The sequence below is a fragment of the Nicotiana attenuata genome, unplaced genomic scaffold (assembly GCF_001879085.1).
Source record: "Nicotiana attenuata strain UT unplaced genomic scaffold, NIATTr2, whole genome shotgun sequence".
NCBI classification, from domain to species: domain Eukaryota; kingdom Viridiplantae; phylum Streptophyta; class Magnoliopsida; order Solanales; family Solanaceae; genus Nicotiana; species Nicotiana attenuata.
The window spans coordinates 949,112-968,554 of NW_017670311.1; the positions used below are offsets into that span (position 1 = coordinate 949,112).

At 40.3% G+C, this 19,443-nt stretch overlaps 1 long non-coding RNA gene across 1 annotated transcript; it reads left to right on the forward strand.

The window, feature by feature from the left end:
* The first annotated feature begins 1,008 nt into the window (after positions 1-1,008).
* LOC109237628 lies at positions 1,009-14,358 on the forward strand. The gene is made up of 5 exons (XR_002069649.1): positions 1,009-1,363; positions 2,612-2,699; positions 12,697-12,753; positions 13,723-13,795; positions 14,167-14,358. It is a non-coding gene; the product is annotated as an uncharacterized LOC109237628 (long non-coding RNA).
* Positions 14,359-19,443: the final 5,085 nt, after the last annotated feature.

Genomic DNA, 19,443 nt, shown 5'->3' on the forward strand with positions numbered 1-19,443 from the left:
GTAACTACTGAAATATTGCAAAATTATTATTAAAAACACCTGAATCTTAACCCACCGACTGTGTCTATGAAATCTCTACTGATAACTGACGCACTGCTCAGGACATTAGATTTTCTGGCCAGTTCTCTAAGTAAACAAAGAAATAGCTAAATAATGACGACTTAAAGGAGTACTCCATGAACAAAAGCGGAGCTCACCAATAGCACTGGACGTGAGGGAAGTCCTAACCGTAGCCTGCTCGCCTGCAAAACCGGTTCCTACATTCTACCGCAGACCAATGTAGGTCCCAAAAGAGAACGTCAGTACCATCCATTATACTCAGTGAGTCTCAACGACAGGGGACGAAACTTTAATAAAATATACATTACGAGCAAAGATTCTAAATGCATGGAAAACATAGAGCTTCTAAGAACAATACTAAAATAAATGTATAATATCAGTTTATGAATATTCTAAAAGATATTCTTTTCTTTTTCTTTCTTATAAAAAAAATACTTCACTTTATACTTCGGGAGTTCTAACTATCCTGACTTATTTTTGGCTTAGTCACCGTGTGATCGGCACGCGTTCGATCCCAACCCGATCGAATAGGCAATCCACGAGGTGCCACTCGCTTCATGGTTCTCAGTGCTCATGTATCATACCTTAGCCTAGCTAAGTAAATTCTCAGCAACGAGACCCTCGGCTCGTGTGCTCCCTACTTGGGTGCAAGTAGTTTCAGGAAGTCAACACCTTGGTCAGGACCCTCGGCCTGGACGATGACCCCTTCTCAGAATAGAGGATACTCCCAAAAATCTTTTCTTTCTAAAACTTCTTTCTGTGACTTTTCAAGTCTAAATCTTTTCTGGAACATCCTGTACATACTCATATCGCTACAGAAAATTTGACTTTTAACGACCATTTTTTAACGAAGGGATGTGAATCCCATCGTTATAAATACATTTATACCGACCAAATTATTTCCCCGTCGGTATAATCAATTTTCTGCTCATCAATAGCGAGGGGATAATACCCGGTCTTAAGCAAGTATGATTTTCAGACGCTAAAACTCGAATAAGAAAAAAAAAATTAAAAACGAAGCGTCGATTCTTTCCCTCAAATTTTCCCAAACCATCCCTCCAAATAAAACATAAAAAAAGCCCTAGACACAAGCAAAACTGACGAGGCAAATCTCCCTCTGCCTACTTTCCGCCTGTTCTCTAGAGTTCAAGAACAGATTCTTGCCTATCCCTTATTTGTCCATTAAGTCCGTTTTCCGCTAAACTCAGTACTCTTTCATCACCATCGCCCAATGTGCCATCTCTAATATTCGCCTTTTTTATGAAGTTTGGGTCTTTTGTTTGATTTGCAAAGCTGACATGAGGTTCGATTAAACATTTGTGATCTCTCTCCTAATTTACTTTTCAAATTTCATTATTTTTTTAGTATAGCAGTTTAGTTTCTTTGATCTCCATTAAGCATTGTTATTACTAGTGAGTTGGAATTTACAAACTGATGTTAAGTGTGTTAAAATTGAGATTGATGAGTCCTTATTTTTCTACCTTTATCTATATCTTTTCTGTGGAAGATTGGGGCTCTTTTTTAATTTGTGAAAGAGCACACATTACTTGTTTGATGAAATGCATGTGTGTGAGAATCTGACAAACATCGAATTATTAGGAACTGAGTGTTAATGATTGTGCTGGGTGGTTGTGAGGGAATTGCATGTGAATATAAAGATCATGGGTTTTGCCTTTAGTTTCTAGAATCATAAAGGAACCATGTGAACTAAGTATTTATAAGAATTGATGTAAGAAAAGAATTCTAATTATCTAATGATACTTAAGGAGAGTATGAAATTCTTTTTTTTTAAAGAGTGACTATATATGTAATATGTTAAAGTAGAGGAGGGCAAGAAAATAAAATTAGTGTATCACCGTGTGAATCTCCAGAAAAATAAGGATGAAAGATAAGAAAGTATAAAAAATTGGTGTGCTGCTGGAGGGGGAGAAAGACAAGGAAGGAGGAATGTGTTTTCTTCTATGTTGCTCGGACTCTCCGAAAATATCGATGAGTGTGTGTCGGATCCTCCAAAAATAGTGTATTTTTGGAGGATCCGACACGGGTGTGCCAGCTGTTTTGGAGAGTCCGTGCAATATAGATTTTCTTATAGAGTGAAGAGAAGAGATTGATTTCATCATTCTTCATAAATTCTAGTAAGCTTAATTTTTTATTATGATGTATACAGAATTTTTAGCAGTCTATTACATGTACATAATCACTATATGATGTACATAATCATTATAAGGGTAAGATGTTAATTGAGAAAAAAAAAATCAGTCTTACTTAAGTCAACAGAGCTTGCGCAAGGACCAAATTTAGAGCGAAGTGTAAAAATCTATTATATAAATCATAGTATATATATTTCGCATTAGCTAGTGACTGAGCTATACATAGTGACTATTTAGTTACATGGTACTGTAGTGACTTCATCACGAGTTTAGTTTTGATAGTCATTCACTCTTTTCTTTTTCTGTTCAGCAGTTGGTATTTTCTCCATTCATTTAGATTCCCAACTTCCCTACATTATATTGGAGTTGTCGTAGTCTAAACCCTTGATAAATTCTTTCAGGCTTCGGAGGGTGGATGTTTGACAATAATCCTCAAAATTCTTTTTTATCAATTTATAATCAAAGTGTTCAACAGTGATAATTTCCCAGGTATTTTGTAATCAGGGTGCCAATTAAAAGCAAGTTAATATCATCTGCAATTAAAAACTATCTGAGGATGGCTTTACATGTAATTAAATGTGCTTATATTTTGTATTAACTGGTAGCTTTGATCTAGATCAATGTGTTCTGAATACTTTCTTGGTAATTGCAGGGTTTGAGTAAGTTTAGTCGGATATGAGTATTTCATATATTTGCTACTTGTATTTTGATATTAGAAGTTTTACCGTTGAACTTCATCTCCAAAGAATTTCTTGTTTTGCCAGTAATGTCTCTTTGTTGTTGATCTTTTAGAACACGTGCACATTTGATGCACATGCTGGCTAATAGTTTTCTGTTTTAAATGTTATATAGTTTGAGGAAAACCATATTAGGAATGAGAGGTGTTGTTTATTACCAAACGAACGTGGACATTTAAAGATATTTTAATTTTTACCGGAAGACAGACTTGTATACATCAATACATTCTAAGAATGTAATGACCCGACCGGTCGTTTTGAGCTCTAGCACGCCGTTCAGCAGTTTGAGGTCATGAGCAGCTCCATTTCAGGTATTACGACTTGTGCGCGTGGTCGGAATTGAATTTCGGGAAGTTCGGGGTTGATTCGGAAGGAGAATTCTCATTTCGGAAGCTTTAAGTTGAAAGAATCAACTAGGATTGGATTTTTGAGTAAACGACCTTGGAATCGGGATCTGAAGGTTCCAGTAGGTTCGTATGATGATTTCGAACTTGGGCGTATGCCCGGATTGGGTTTTGGATGATCCGGGAGCATTTTGGCGCCTATGGTGGAAGTTAGCATTTTGGAAAAAATTTTATAAGTTTGGGTTGAAGTGCATTTCAGTATTTTCGATATCCGTTTGGGATTCCGAGCCTGGGAGTAGCTCCGTATGGTGATTCTGGAGTTGGGGGCGCGATCGGAAGTGAATTCGGATGTCCGTGGGTCATTTTGGAGTCATTTGGCTAAAGATAGAAATTTGAAGGTTTTTGAGAAGTTTGATCGGAAGTGGACTTTTTGACATCGGGGTCGGAATCCGATTCTGAAAGTTGGATTAGGACCGTGATATCAAATATGACTTGTGTGCAAAATTTGGAGTCAATCGGACGTGATTTGATAGGTTTAAACATCGAAAGTAGAAGTTTGAAATTCTAAAGTTCATAAAGCTTGGATTAGAGGACGATTCGTGGTTTTAGCATTGTTTGATATGATTTGAGGCCTCGAGCAAGTCCGTAATGTATTTTGGGACTGGTTGGTATGATTGGTTGGGGTCCCGGGGGGCCTTGGGTGGATTCCGGGTGGTTAACGGATCGAAAATGGAATTTTTGAAAGGCTGAAGTTGCTGGTTGCTAGTATAACCGCACCTGCGAGACTTGGGCCGCAGGTGCGGAGCCGCAGAAGCGGCCAGAGGAGCCACAGATGCGGTTTTGTACCAGACGTGAAGGGACCGCATATGCGGTCATGCAGCCGCAGAAGCGGGACAGCACCTGCGGCGGTCGAGTCGCAGAAGCGGAAAGGAGGGGCTGGTGAGAAACCGCAGGAGCGGTAGAAGGGCTACACTTGCGGAACCGCAGAAGCGGTCAAGGGGCCGCAGGTGCGGTAGTGCTGGAGGCAGTAAGTTCTTTTAAAATCGGGGGTTGGTCATTTTACCCCCATTTTTCATTGGGTGTGGACGATTTTGGAGAGGTTCAAGTGGGGTTTTTCATCATCAACGACAAGGTAAGCTAATCCCACCTATCTTGAGTTAAATATATCGTTTATGTATGGATTTTAGCATGTAAATTGGTAGAAACTTGGGGTTTGAGGGAAAACCTAGAAAATTGTATTCTTGAATTTTGACCACGATTTTGGATATGAAATTGAGAGTAAATTATATATTTGAGTTCGTGAGGTTATGGGTAAACTTTATCTTCGAAAAATTTCGGAATCTGGGCACGTGGGTCCGAGGGCGTTTTTGTCAACTTTTCAATCGGGGTTAGGAATTGTTATAAATTGGGTTGTAATGAGTAATTGAGCATATATTAATAGATTTACATAATTATTCGCTAGATTTGGAGCATTTAGCATCGATTCGAGTCTTCGGGAGGGCGTGAAATGCCAGTTATGGATCTTCGGAGCGAGGTGAGTCTCCTTTCTAACCTTGTAAGAGGGAATTGTCCCCATAGGTGAGTTAATTGGTTATGTGCTCCTATTTGTGGGGGCTACGTACGCACGAGGTGACGAGAGTCCGTGCGTAGCTACTATTATGCTTATGTCCGGGTAGTTTAGGACCCAAAAGCATGCTTACTTGTAATAAATGCAACCTTGTTGACAAATTTAAGAATGCTTATAACATATCGAATGTGTAAATGAATTTCTAAAAGATTAGATATCATTACTTGACTTTTAAAAGAGAAACTTGCCTTCTTCCTGAATATTTGCTCCTTGATGAATTATTGATTTGATTGTTTAAATGTGTTTATCTATTGTGGAACGGGCCGAATGCCTCGGTAGATTAAATAGATGCATTTATGTTTCGCTCCATTCGACCCTCTGGCAGTGCACAGTTTAAATATTGTTGGATCGGGCCGTACGACCTCGGCATGATTTGCGCATACTTGTATTGCTTGCCTTGAGATTTATTGACATTGCCATCTTCTCTCCCGACTTGAGGTAATTGTTAACTAATGGATTATGAATTCGGAGACCTTAAATAAAAATGAACTTTGACCTGTTTAGTGGCTCATTTGAATCTACTGTTGTTCTTAATAAATCTGTGAGTCTTCGCATTAACAATATTATTACTGGACCTTTAGTAAGTGTCGAAGTTGCCATCTCGTCTCTACTTCTTCGAGATTAGGCGGGATACTTACTGAGTACACGTTATTTTCGTACTCATACTACACTTGCTGTGCATTTTTGTTGCACAGGTTTATGTGTGACTAGTAGTTTAGTGGCATAGCGACATGGTTGATACGGAGACTTAGGTGAGCTGCACTTATCGAGACGACCCGTAGCCAGCAGAGTCTCCTTCACAGTATTGTACTGTAGTTTCATTTTTGTCCACTTTGTATACCGGACAATTACTGTATTTTATTTCATTCCCTAGTAAATGCTCATGCACTTGTGACACTGGGTTCTGGGATGTCTATGGGTTTATTCAGAAATTTAAAATTGTTAAATATTTTATTATTTATTCAGTGGAATTTATTATGTATTGTTTAAACGTATAAAAGAAGTGATTTCAGAAATATTTAAAACAAGAAGTTACTAATTAATTATTGTTGGCTTGCCTGACAATGGCGTCCGGCGCCATCACGACCCTTAGTGGATTTTGGGTCGTGACAACATGGTATCAGAGCACTAGGTTCCTGTAGGTCTCACGAGTCATAAGCAAGTCTAGTAGAGTCTCGCGGATCGGTACGGAGACGTCTGTACTTATCTTCGGGAGGTTGCAGGACTGTTAGGAGTACTTCCCTTCTTGATTTCTCATCGTGCGATTTGATCCCTGGAGGCTTATGCCTTTAATTCCTTCCTATTCAATCTTATGCAACGGAAACCGTTTGTTGTAAATCGAGAATTGAAGAATCGTAATGGTACTACCGATGTAGTGCGGGGTGTTTCTCCCTGCAAACTTGTCTGAGCTATTATCGTCGCCTTGTGAAAGGATATTCTGTCGTTTCAGCTCAGTAGCGGTACTTCTGAGAGCTCTGAGGCTAGGCACAAGTTGCCATGATGCTATGAACGATTGTTCCGCAGTAATGATATGATGGTAGGACGTTTCCTTACGTGTCGGGGCAGTGAATGACTTGAAGGGAGGTTTACTCAGTGCACGATTCAGAGATATGATATTTCACTTCCGGCGGAGGAAAAACATTTGGCCTATGAATGTCCAGATTTGGGGTGATGGAGTAACGAGACTTGGTAATTTCGAGCGTGGTGGAATTTTTATCTGCGATGTAGTGTCGTCGTCCTCGATTGTATGTGTTAAGTTCGCCGGTGTTATGGTCTTCTGCAATTCGCCCTTGGGGTAGGATATTGTGAAATAATATTGGAGAAACGACCGTTAGATATTGCGGGGTGCGGTGGTTCAGGACTGAATCGGTGTTTCTAATGTCGATGGCTCGAGAAAGATGATCATCGGAAAGGTTTAAAGTTAGTAGCGATTTGTAGGTTCAAGTGCTACTAAGATAGATTTTATTAAGGCGACAACTGAGCAGCAAAGGATGAGGAAAGACATGTGGGGAGTGTCAGGCAGTGGTTAAAATTTCTAGAAGGCCAGGTATAAGAAGCAAAGGTCGAGTGGTCGATTAGAGAGGTGAGTTCCGCCAAAGTGGGAGAGCGGCGGAGTTGCATATGGGCTTTGTGTTAGGATGACTACGCACCTTAAGGAGAGTTGGGAACGACTTGGGAATTTTAGTGATTGATGATTGGGGTCTACGGATCTAATTTGAAGTATGGGCTATTATGCGGCAGGAGATTTGATATAACGGAAATGAGCTACTTGAAATGAAGAAGGATACAACGTAACTTTGAATTGGAAGGATGTTGCTGCACATTTAGTTGATGTCCACGAGGGGTGAATGGACTTGTGCAGCTAGAGAGTGAGCTCGGACTCAGGATGGGTTATTGATGTCGTAGTGATTGTACCCCGTGCAGCAGCGTTGGAAGATGTCGGCACGTAAATTCCACAGGCGGGTTATCTCCAGTGAGCAGATCGGCGGTCGCATGGTTGGCGAAGCTTCTGCGAAGAATTCTATTGGTTATACAGCAAAGAGATCGGTCGTGCGAATGTGGTTGATGATTCAGAGTATAAAAAGGATTTTTACAGAAAGATTCCCGAGAATTATAGCGGTTGATTGCGCAAGGTTATGTCAATAAGAGATAAAGAATCCTGATGAATTTCAGAGTTGTGTAATAGTGGCTTCAAGCTAAGTGGTAATTTGAGCAAAGGAATTATTAAAGGTATGCTATGGTTGGCCTTATTGGCTCATGTTCAGACTTGGGGAAGGATTCAGGAATTATGCCTTGTATAGATGTGGGTTTCAAGGGAAGTGATTCTGTCGGGTGCTTCGTCGAGAGGGTATTCACGTGCTAGAAGATTTATGGAGTTGATTATATTCGGGGCCAAGTCAGAGCGGGTGGCTCTCAACAACGGTCCTAGTGGACTTAAAGGGGTAAAGTGTGGTGCCTAATGGAATCGAGCCTATAGATACAGTTAAGAATCGAGCCTTGTAGCAGCTTATGAGGAGGTGCCTAGAAGGTTCTATGATGTTTTGACCTGCAGGGTAGCAATTGGGAGGTATGAAATGGTTCGTGGGATTTGAGACAGCATGGTCTCGTGAGTCAAGGTCACTCGAGATGAGTGCGGATGGAGTATGCTATGTGTTGAGTGGAGTTATTATTATTTCTAAGGCAATCGAGGATAAATTGGAAGAAGATAGATTGATTAGCCATAGTTGAATTAGCATATTGGTGGCAGTGATCGGTTCCTTAAGCGCGATCAAGTTATGCAAGTGATTTGTGGCGGTACATGTGAGGCTTGTCGGTCGCCATAATTGATGTTATTCAGAAGTATTCTACTGTTATGGCCTGCTATGTATAGGCGGACCCCAGAAGGGCTGTGGTAGCTTAGACCACTACTTAGAGGTTTGCATATTCTACGGTTATGAGAATTCACCTGTGCGTTGCTATGGTTCTCCTGAAGTGAGATAAGGGAAGAGTTTTATATAATGAAGTGTTAATCTATTAGTGGTTACAGATTATGATGAAAGATCGTGTTCTATCGTATGTTGGCAGGTGGGGTACAATGAGTGGTATGAAATTCGAAGAGAGGATTAAGGTTGCAGTTCGGTGTTGAAAAGGAGGTCACGGGCTCGGATGAGCAGGAAAAGGATTTAGATGTTTAGAGTGAGCTGGTAATATCTTCAGCGTCCCTGAGATCAGTGTCATGAGTAAGAGGTTTTGTGTATTGACTTGCGGATCCTTGATTCGCTTTGCAACATTTGTATGGCCGAGGGTATTGATGTGTAGGCTTGTTACCTGGTGCAGAAGGTCATGGGAGCATATCCCACGGAAAGATCGTATGAGTGTGACGTGTAGTCACTTAATTGATTGAGGATTTAAACCAAGTATGGAGATTGTGGTACTATCGCTAATTGAGAATTTATGCCTGAAGAGCGCTCGATTCATTTGGTTGTGGAATGTGGAAGGTTGTTCCGGATTGGACGATTGTTCTTGTGGGTTATGGGAAAAAGGGTGTTATTATGGACCCAGGAAAGATTATTGGCCTATATCGGTACGATCAAAATCGGCTTGAGGTCCGTGAATGGATTTTAATATGAATATGGGCTCTATGTCAGGCCGGATGTGTTCATTTCAGCAAAGCACTCCCTATGGAAGAGTATTCGGACGTTGGATGTCGTTTCGTCGTCGGCTATGTCATGTAATATTATATCATGCCGTGTGAGTTGTGAAACGCTTGATAATTCTCTTATGTGTTGAGGTTCCGCGTAGCTATGGTGTTATTGAGCAGGTGGCTCTTTAGATTTAGATCATATATCGTACCCCAGTTGTGCTTGAGTCTTGTAGCGTATGGCGCTATCTGTCTCCCCAGGGATGGTATTATGCACTTAGTGTGCATGTGGCCAATATTCGGTATTTTGTAGTAATGAGCAATTTAGCTCGATGTGTATCTCCTTATGTGAGTTATATGTGCGGATCGGATTGCACGCCGCAATAGTATGATGTTGAGTACAGTTCCCTATATCTGTTTTTATGTGTTTTGTTTCCTATCTTTCTAAGGAAAACTCATATTAGCTGTGTGCCGCATCGCAAGTATGATTCGCGAGCGGGGTATTTGGATTTCCTTTTCAGAGTTCGTTTTCCTTTTATATCACGTTTGAATTAGTAGCTTATTGGCACGTTGGGGCATCATATGGGACTTTTGATCATGTCCGGGGTGGCTTATTGCCTGAGCAGTTCGTACTGGGTGAGACGAGATCATTGGGTTTAGGATCAGCGTGATCTGACTTTATATGAAGTATATTAAGGAGCAAGGACCATTATTTGGTTCTGAATGAGGCGAGGGTCCTTGTCAGGAGTATGTACCCATTGATCGGTTGCATTCAGCAGTCGGTTATGAATTTCTACGCATCTCTTCCGTTGTGGCGGTATTGTAAGAGTTAGAGCAAGACCTATGTAGGTCATGAGGTGCAATGGGAGCATCAGATTCGTGGAATTTCAAAGTGTTTGATTGAAGAATGTTATTGTGGTCCTGTGAGTAAAGTGGTGCAAGTTGAGAACTAAGCTAAGATATGCAGTCGTGTTTTGGTGCTGCGTGTAGTTACTGATACGGTGAGCGTATGTTGGAACATGCCTGGCAGGGAATTCCGGATGATGGAATTGGGCTCTAAGGCTTATTTGCTTAAGTGAAAAAGGATATCTTCAGATTGACCGAGCTAGGGCGCCCAGCTGAGTTGTGGTAGCACGGGTAGGTGCTCAAGGTGTTGAACAGTGATTTCAGACAACCCCAACACAGTTCCTAGCACGTTCGAGGACGAACGTATGTTTAAGTGGGAGAGAATGTAACGACCCGACCGGTCGTTTTGAGCTCTAGCGAGCTGTTCAGCAGTTTGAGGCCATGAACAACTCTATTTCAGGTATTACGACTTGTGCGCGTGGTTGGAATTAAATTTCGGGAAGTTCGGGGTTCATTCGGAAGGAGAATTCTCATTTTGGAAGCTTTAAGTTGAAAGAATCAACTAGGATTGAATTTTTGTGTAAACGACCTCGGAATCGGGATCTGAAGGTTCCAGTAGGTTCGGATGATGATTTCGGACTTGGGCGTATGCTCGGATCGGGTTTTGGATGACCCAGGAGCGTTTTGGCGCCTATGGTGGAAGTTAGCATTTTGGAAGAAATTTCATAAGTTTGGGTTGAAGTGCATTTCAGTATTTTCGATGTCCGTTTGAGATTCTAAGCCTGGGAGTAGCTCCGTATGGTGATTCTGGAGTTGGGGGCGCGATCGGAAGTGAATTCGGATGTCCATGGGTCATTTTGGAGTCATTTGGCTAAAGATAGAAATTTGAAGGTTTTTGAGAAGTTTGACCGGAAGTGGACTTTTTGACATCGGGGTCGGAATCCGATTCCGAAAGTTGGAGTAGGACCATGATGTGAAATATGACTTGTGTGCAAAATTTGGAGTCAATCGGACGTGATTTGATAGGTTTAAACATCGAAAGTAGAAGTTTGAAATTCTAAAGTTCATAAAGCTTGGATTGGAGGTCGATTCGTGGTTTTAGCGTTGTTTGATATGATTTGAGGCCTCGAGCAAGTCCGTAATATATTTTGGGACTGGTTGGTATGATTGGTTGGGGTCCCCTGGGCCTCGGGTGGATTCCGAGTGGTTAACGGATCGAAAATGAAATTTTTGAAAGGCTGAAGTTGCTGGTTGCTGGCATAACCGCACCTGCGAGACTTGGGCCGCAGGTGCGGAGCCGCAGAAGCGGCCAGAGGAGCCGCAGATGCGGTTTTGGACCAGACGTGAAGGGACCGGAGATGCGGTCATGCAGCCGCAGAAGCGGGACCGCACCTGCGGCGGTCGAGTCGCAGAAGCGGAAAGGAGGGGCTGGTGAGAAATCGCAGGAGCGGTAGAAGGGCCGCACCTGCGGAACTGCAGAAGCGATCAAGGGACCGCAGGTGCGGTAGTGCTGGAGGCAGTAAGTTCTTTTACAATCGGGGGTTGGTCATTTTTCCCCCATTTTTCATTGGGTGTGGAAGATTTTGGAGAGCTTCAAGTGGGGTTTTTCATCATCAACGACAAGGTAAGCTAATCCCACTTATCTTGAGTTAAATATATCGATTATGTATGGATTTTAGCATGTAAATTGGTTGAAACTTGGGGTTTGAGGGAAAACCTAGATAATTGATATTCTTGAATTTTGACCATGATTTTGGATATGAAATTGAGAGTAAATTATATATTTGAGTTCGTGAGGTTATGGGTAAACTTTATCTTCGAAAAATTTCGGAATCCGGGCACGTTGGCCTGAGGGTGTTTTTGTCAACTTTTCGATCGGGGTTAGGAATTGTTATAAATTTGATTGTAATGAGTAATTGAGCATATATTAATGAATTTACATAATGATTGGATAGCTTTGAAGTATTTAGCATCGATTGGAGTCTTCGGGAGGGCGTGGAATGCCGGTTATAGATTTTCGGAGCGAGGTGAGTCTCCTTTCTAACCTTGTAAGAGGGAATTGTCCCCATAGATGAGTTAATTGGTTATGTGCTCCTGTTTGTGGGGGCTACGTACGCACGAGGTGACGAGAGTCCGTGCGTAGCTACTATTATGCTTATGTCCGGGTAGTCTAGGACCCAAAAGCATGCTTACTTGTAATAAATGCAACCTTGTTGACAAATTTAAGAATGCTTAAAACATATCGAATGTGTAAATGAATTTCTAAAAGACTAGATATCATTACTTGACTTTTAAAAGAGAAACTTGCCTTCTTCCTGAATATTTGCTCCTTGATGAATTATTGATTTGATTGTTTGAATGTGTTTATCTATTGTGGAACGGGCTGAACGCCTCGGTAGATTAAATAGATGCATCTATGGTTCGCGCCATTCGACCCTCTGGCAGTGCACAGTTTAAATATTATTGGATCGGGCCGTACGACCTCGACATGATTTGCGCATGCTTGTATTGCTTGCCTTGAGATTTATTGACATTGCCATCTGCTCTCCCGACTTGAGGTAATTGTTAACTAATGGATTATGAATTCGGAGACTTTAAATAAAAAGGAACTTTCACCTGTTTAGTGGCTCATTTGAATCTACTGTTGTTCTTAATAAATCCGTGAGTCTTCGCATTAATAATAGTATTACTGGACCTTTAGTAAGTGTCGAAGTTGCCATCTCGTCTCTACTTCTTCGAGATTAGGCGGGATACTTATTGAGTACACGTTTTTGTACTCATACTACACTTATTGCGCTTTTTTGTTGCACAGGTTTATGTGTGACTAGTGGCTTAGTGGCATAGCGACATGGTTGATACAGAGACTTAGGTGAGCTGCACTTATCGAGACGACCTGCAGCTAGCAGAGTCTCCTTCAGAGTATTGTACTGTATTTTCATTTCTGTCCACTTTGTATACCGGACAGTTACTGTATTTTATTTCATTCCCTAGTAAATGCTCATGCACTTGTGACACCGGGTTCTGGGATTTCTATGGGTTTATTCAAAAATTTAAAATTGTTAAATGTTTCATTATTTATTCAGTGAAATTTATTATGTATTGTTTAAACGTATAAAAGAAGTGATTTCAGAAATATTTAAGATGAGAAGTTACTAGTTAATTGTTGTTGGCTTGCCTGACAATGGTGTCCGGCGCCATCACGACCCTTAGTGAATTTTGGGTCGTGACAATGAAACTATAGGGTGCCAGGTCTGAATCACATATGAGTTCCTTAGCTTTAGATCGTAGTTTTAGAACCTTTACTAACTTTATAGCTACTTGCATATCAATGGAAAAAAAGAATTTCAGAATTTTTTTGTGATAATTTGAGTTTCTTCTCCAATAACTCAAAAACTTATAGCAAATGCTTTTAGCTTTCAGAGACTGATCAGTCTTCCAAAACCTCTCTACCATATATCTTGTAAACTTGTAATCTCTTTTATTATTTTCTCTATATCCAACAAGATGTTTTACGGCGTATGTAAATTTTCTAAGTGAATATATTGGTTGTGAACCTGCAAGGTTGTTTGCTATGACTTAAGCTCAATGAATATTTAATATGTACACCTTTACAATTATTGGAAATTGGTTTTTGATGATGGTTGAATTGAGTTTAAAATAAGAAAAGCATTAGTGGAGTTTGTATATGTGACTTTTCATATACACATGGTGCACTTTAAGCTGCATAGCTAATGATATTTAAAGTCTTCAACCGGTACATTTTGGGCTCCCACAAGCTAGTATATTTTAGAGTTCAAACTATTGTATCAGCAACTCATTTTCTACCATATGTGGGTAGATTGGTGCCTTTGGCAATCTCGGATGGAGTTTTTTTTGGCTGCAAGGACAGTTTTCAAGAGAAGCTGGTTCAGGTATGATAAGAGCTAAATTTAAACCCCAGCCTCCTTCTTATCCAATGGTAATTAATTGAATTTTCAAAAGCATCCTCCTTCAGCCAGCTTTTTTCTGTTTGGGAAGATCATATATTCTTGTTTGTTTGAGTATAAGAAAGAAAAAGGCTGAAAATGGAATGGAGTGGATATAGAAGACTCATATAATTGACCCTAACTAGTTTGGAATTGAAGCACAGCTGATGTCGTAATATATGTTCATAATTGCAAATGGATATCATGATAAGAATTTTTATTAGAACTATATAGTGACTAATGGATTTTGTAGAATATTCATCTATAGAAAATGTATTTCTTCTTGTTATATTGTTTTACCATTGTTCTTTTGACAGATCAGGATTTCAAAGTTTGAAGAATCTGTCTAGGAAGAAAGTGCAGAGCAAGTACAAGCAGCAATCGAATATGTTAAAGATCAAGTTGAAGCACAAAAGAGACACATTTTTGGTTTCCTTAGGCGTTATTTAAGATATTTTTATATGTAATGCTACAATATCATACAATTTATATTGGTACATTTTTGGTAATGTGAGGTCTTAGCTCTTATAATTATCTATTAAATTTTATATGAATATCGATAATTTGTATATTTTTCATGGTTGCCGAAGTGTATGTATACGAAAGAAGGATTACTATTTAGTTTTGATGTTCTTTAGGGTAATTACCATATACTGATCAGATGCACTTTTAACGATTGGATTAGTTGTCGTAATTAATGGGTTTTCACGACCGGAATAATAATTAGCGAAGGGAAAATTTGGTCACTAAAAGTAGGTAGAACGACCGGATTTGTTGTTGTCGCTAAATGTTCGAAGCTTTTAACGACCGGCGACGACCGGATATTTTTCGGCCGTTAACTACTTATAGCGACCGGATTAGGACTTTCAACGACTGAATTTTCCCTCGCTAAAAGCCTTGTTTCCTGTAGCATACTGATATCCTTAAATGTAAAGCATGACATAAGAATGAAATAAACATTCAAAAGTATTTCTAAAGATTCTTGCTTCTTCATGAATTTTTGACATGTAAATGGCATATAAGAATAACACAAAAATCTGAAAATTTATGCACATATATCATAATAAATCACCTAAACTTTAACTAGAACAATTCTAAGTTAATAGGTACTCCCTCGCTCCAATTAAGTACATATTAACTCTTTTAAGCAATTCATCAAACACCTTGTACGCGTGCTTTTGTGAGTTAAACCACTTTAGTAAAAGGTTATATCAACTCACCTCAAAACACCTCGAGCCAATACATAGGCCCCAGTCCAATTTATACCCGTCAAACAATTGATTCTACAACAACCGGTGCATTTAATTAATTTCAAAATTTTACACCTAAACATGAAATTTAATGTTGATAAAGAGAAATAATGGAATTAACTATTCAATTCTACCTACTACTACTTTAGGATAATTGACAATACGGAATTTTATATACCTGAGTTCAAGAATTAGTGATTTGTAAAGAACCCTAGAATTTCCTTGTCTGCGTAAATAGTCTTGCTGCCTCTGTTTCTTAGCGCTCTGTTTCTCTTATAAGATTTGCGTGAATGAACAAAAGTTTAAACCAGATTTGTTCGTATAGAGTTCTTAGCAGCCTGACTTGTTTAAGGCTTTTTAAGCCTTTTGTCTCCCTGTAACGACCCGACCGGTCGTTTTGAGTCCTAGCACTCCGTCAGCAGTCGGAGGCCATGAACAGCTTCATTTCAGGCATTATGACTTGTACGCGTGGTCGGAATTGAATTTCGGGAAGTCCAGAGTTGATTTGGAAAGGGAATTCTCATTTCGGAAGCTTAAAGTTGGAAGAATGAACTAGGATGGGATTTTTGAGTAAACGACCTCGGAATCGGGATCTGAAGGTTCCAATAGGTTCGTATGATGATTTTGGACTTGGGCGTATGCCCGGTTCAGGTTTCGGATAACCCAGGAGCGTTTTGGCGCCTAGTGTGGAAGTCAGCATTTTAGAAGAAATTTCATAAGTTTGGCTTGAGGTGCATTTCAGTGTTATCGATGTCCGTTTGGGATTCCGAGACTGTGAATAGCCCCGTATGGTGATTCCGGAGTTGGGGGCACGATCGGAAGTGAATTCGGAGGTCCGTAGGTCATTTTGGAACCCTTTGGCTAAAGATAGAAATTTGAAGGTTTTTGAGAAGTTTGACCGGAGGTGGACTTTTTGATATCGGGGTCGGAATCCAAATTTCGAAAGTTGGAGTAGGTCCGTAATGTCGAATATGACTTGTACGCAAAATTTGAGGTCAATCGAACGTGATTGATAGGTTTAAACATCAGAAATAGAAGTTTGGATTTTTGAAGTTCATTAAGTTTGGATTGGAGGTCGATTCATGATTTTAGCGTTGTTTGATGTGATTTGAGGCCTCGAGCGAGTCCGTAATGTGTTTTGGTATTGGTTGGTATGTTTGGTTGGGGTCCCGGGGGCCCCGGGTGGATTCCGGGTGATTAACGGTTCAAAATTTGGAATTTTGGACAGATGAAGGATCTGGTTGCTGGTATTTTCGCTTCTGCGGTGGGTTAGCCGCAGAAGCGGCCCGCAGAAGGTTGGTCAAGGCTCGAGGACCGCAGATGCGGTCAAGATTCCGCAGAAGCAGGACCGTATCTGCGGAAGGATAGTCGCAGAAGCGGAAGAGGGGCAGCTGGAGAAGACCGCATATGCGGTCAATGATCTGCAGAAACGGGACCGCATCTGCGGAAGGATAGTCGCAGAAGCGGAAGAGGGGCAGCTGGAGAAGACCGCAGATGCGGTCAATGTTCCGCAGAAGCGGGACCGCATCTGCGAATGGCGTGCCGCAGAAGCGAAAATGGGGAGGCTTGAGAGGAACCGCAGAAGCGGTATTTGGACCGCACCTGCGGAACCGCAGAAGCGGTCAAAGGATCACAGGTGCGAAAATAGCTGGGGCAGAATGGTTGTTTAAAATCGGGGTTGAGTTCATTTCTCTCATATTTTTCATGGCTTGGGCGATTTTTGGGAGCTTCAAGAGAGGGATTTCCGTCATATATATCAAGGTAATATATCCCCATCCATTTTAAGTTAAATACATCAATTATGTAAGGATTTGAGCATGAAATTGGTTGAAGTTTGGGGATTTTTGGTAGAAAGACCTAGAAATTATATTCTTGGAATTTAGCCACGATTTTGAGTATGGAATTTAGTAAAAATTATATATTTGAGTTCCTAAGGTCATGGGTAATCTTTATCTTCGAAAAATTTCGGATTCCGGGCACGTGGGCCCGAGGGCGTTTTGGTCAACCTTTCGATCGGAGTTAGGAGTTGCTATAAATTAGATTGTAATGAATATTTGAGCATATATTAATGGATTTGCGTAACCGTTGGCTAGTTTTGGAGCGTGGTGCATCAGTTAGAGTCTTCGGAAGGGCGTGGAATGCCGGTTATGGATCTTCGGAGCGAGGTGAGTCTCCTTTCTAACCTTGTAAGAGGGAATTGTCCCTATAGGTGAAATAATTGATTATGTGCTCCTATTTGCGGGGGGCTACGTACGCACGAGGTGACGAGAGTCCGTGCGTAGCTACTATTATGCCATTGTCCGGGTAGTTAGGGCCCAAAAACATGTTATACTTGGATTATTTATGAACCTATTGATAACTTGAATCGCTTAAATCACCTTGGATTAGTAAATGAATTTAAAAGGAGATTAAACATCATTTTTCCTGAATTGTTAAAATGAGAAATTGTTTTATTTGGATAAATATTCCCGATAAGTTCTTAGTTGACTGATTGAGCATGTATCTCTATGTGTACCTGCGTCGCATGCATGATTCGCGAGCAGGGTATGTGTTTATTTATGGAGCGGGCGGAACGCCTCGGCAGATTAAATAGATGCATCTATAGGCGCGTCGTCGACCCTCGGCAAGTGCACATTTTATTTCTGTTGGATCGGGCCGTCGCCCCGGTGTGATTTGCGCATGTTATATTGTTGCTTGAGAATTTTAAATGTGAAATGTGCCCTTCGTGGCTTGATATAAATTGATAAGATAATAAAGAGTAAACCTTGAAAATCCTTGATTATTTGTTGAAGGTGCTTACATGTTTTCTGGCTTCGTGAATTAGGACTGCTATATAAATCCATGATTTTCTCACATTTTTAATATATTGTTAGATAACCTCTAGTAATTTTCGAAGTTGACCATCTCGTCTCTACTTCTTCGAGATTAGACGGGATACTCATTGAGTACACGTTGTTTACGTACTCATACTACAATTCCGTGCATTTTTGTTGCACAGGTATATTTATCTCTAGCGGCCCACTGGGCATAGCAGCACGGATGATTCGGGGACTAGGTGAGTTGCATTATTCGAGGCGGCCCACAGCTAGTAAAGTCCCTTCCAGCAAATTGTATTTTCTTTCTGTCCACTGTATTCCGGACGGGTGTTGTACTGTATTTTATTTCCTTATCAGTAAATGCTCATGCACTTGTGACACCGGGTTCTGGGATGATTTTAAAATAATTTGTATTAATAGCTAGTATTTAATTCGAATTGAAGCAGTTATCTTTTACTTATGGAATTCAAAGAAAAATCTTGGTTTTAAAAATTGTTAAAATTGGAGTTCAATTAAGTATTTGGTTGGCTTGCCTGACAGCAGTGTCCGGCGCCATCACGACCCTTAGTGGATTTTGGGTCGTGACACTCCCTTTAGTCCAAGGCTTAAGCCTTTCCTTGCCCTCACGTACAAACTACTCTATGGGCCTTAGGCCCAATTTTATGTGTCCTTTTTTTTTTGATTTGAGGAGTGTTACAATCTTTCCTTCTTAAAAATATTCGTCCTAGAATGTTGCTAGCACTACTCACTTGAACTTATTAAGTTTTCTTAGCACTGCTCACTTTCCCAAGGGACTCAAAATTTTGGCTAACTCCCTAAATTTTCAAAACTTTCGGCAGAGTCTCCCTTGTAAATTGGACTATCCAAAAAAAAAATCCCTGTCACCAATACCACAACTACGCCAACAACAACCAAATATACGATAACAGGCCATTCATAGGCACTATACACAGCTCATATACTAATTACTCACACTCCGGCAAGGAGGTACCACAATAACCAACAAGAATCTAAAGCACAACACTTTAGCAAAAGTAAATCACTTTAATGAGTTAAATGTACTCTGGCATGACACTAAATTATTAAATAATTAAATATACTCTGACAAAAACTAAATTACTTCAACAACTAAGTATAATCTAGCAAGGACATAAAAATATGCTAACTTGTATTTAATAAATAAAATGTAGATGCCAAACCAAACCGAGGTTCACATACCTTTTTCCTCAAATAAATATGGATATCTCTTCCTCATATCTTCCTCGACCTCCCACGTAGCCTCTTTTGAATCGTGATTACTCCACAAAACTTTTACCGATGCTATATCTTTTGTTCTCAACTTTCTTACTTGCCTATCGAGAATTTCTATATGTACCTCTTCATAAGTCAAGCCTTCTTTAATTACTATGGTATCGACAGGTATTATATGCGACTCATCATGAATGTACTTTCTAAGAATACACACATGAAAAACAGGATGAATACAGACAACTCAATGGGCATCGTTAGCTCATAAGCCACGTTTCCT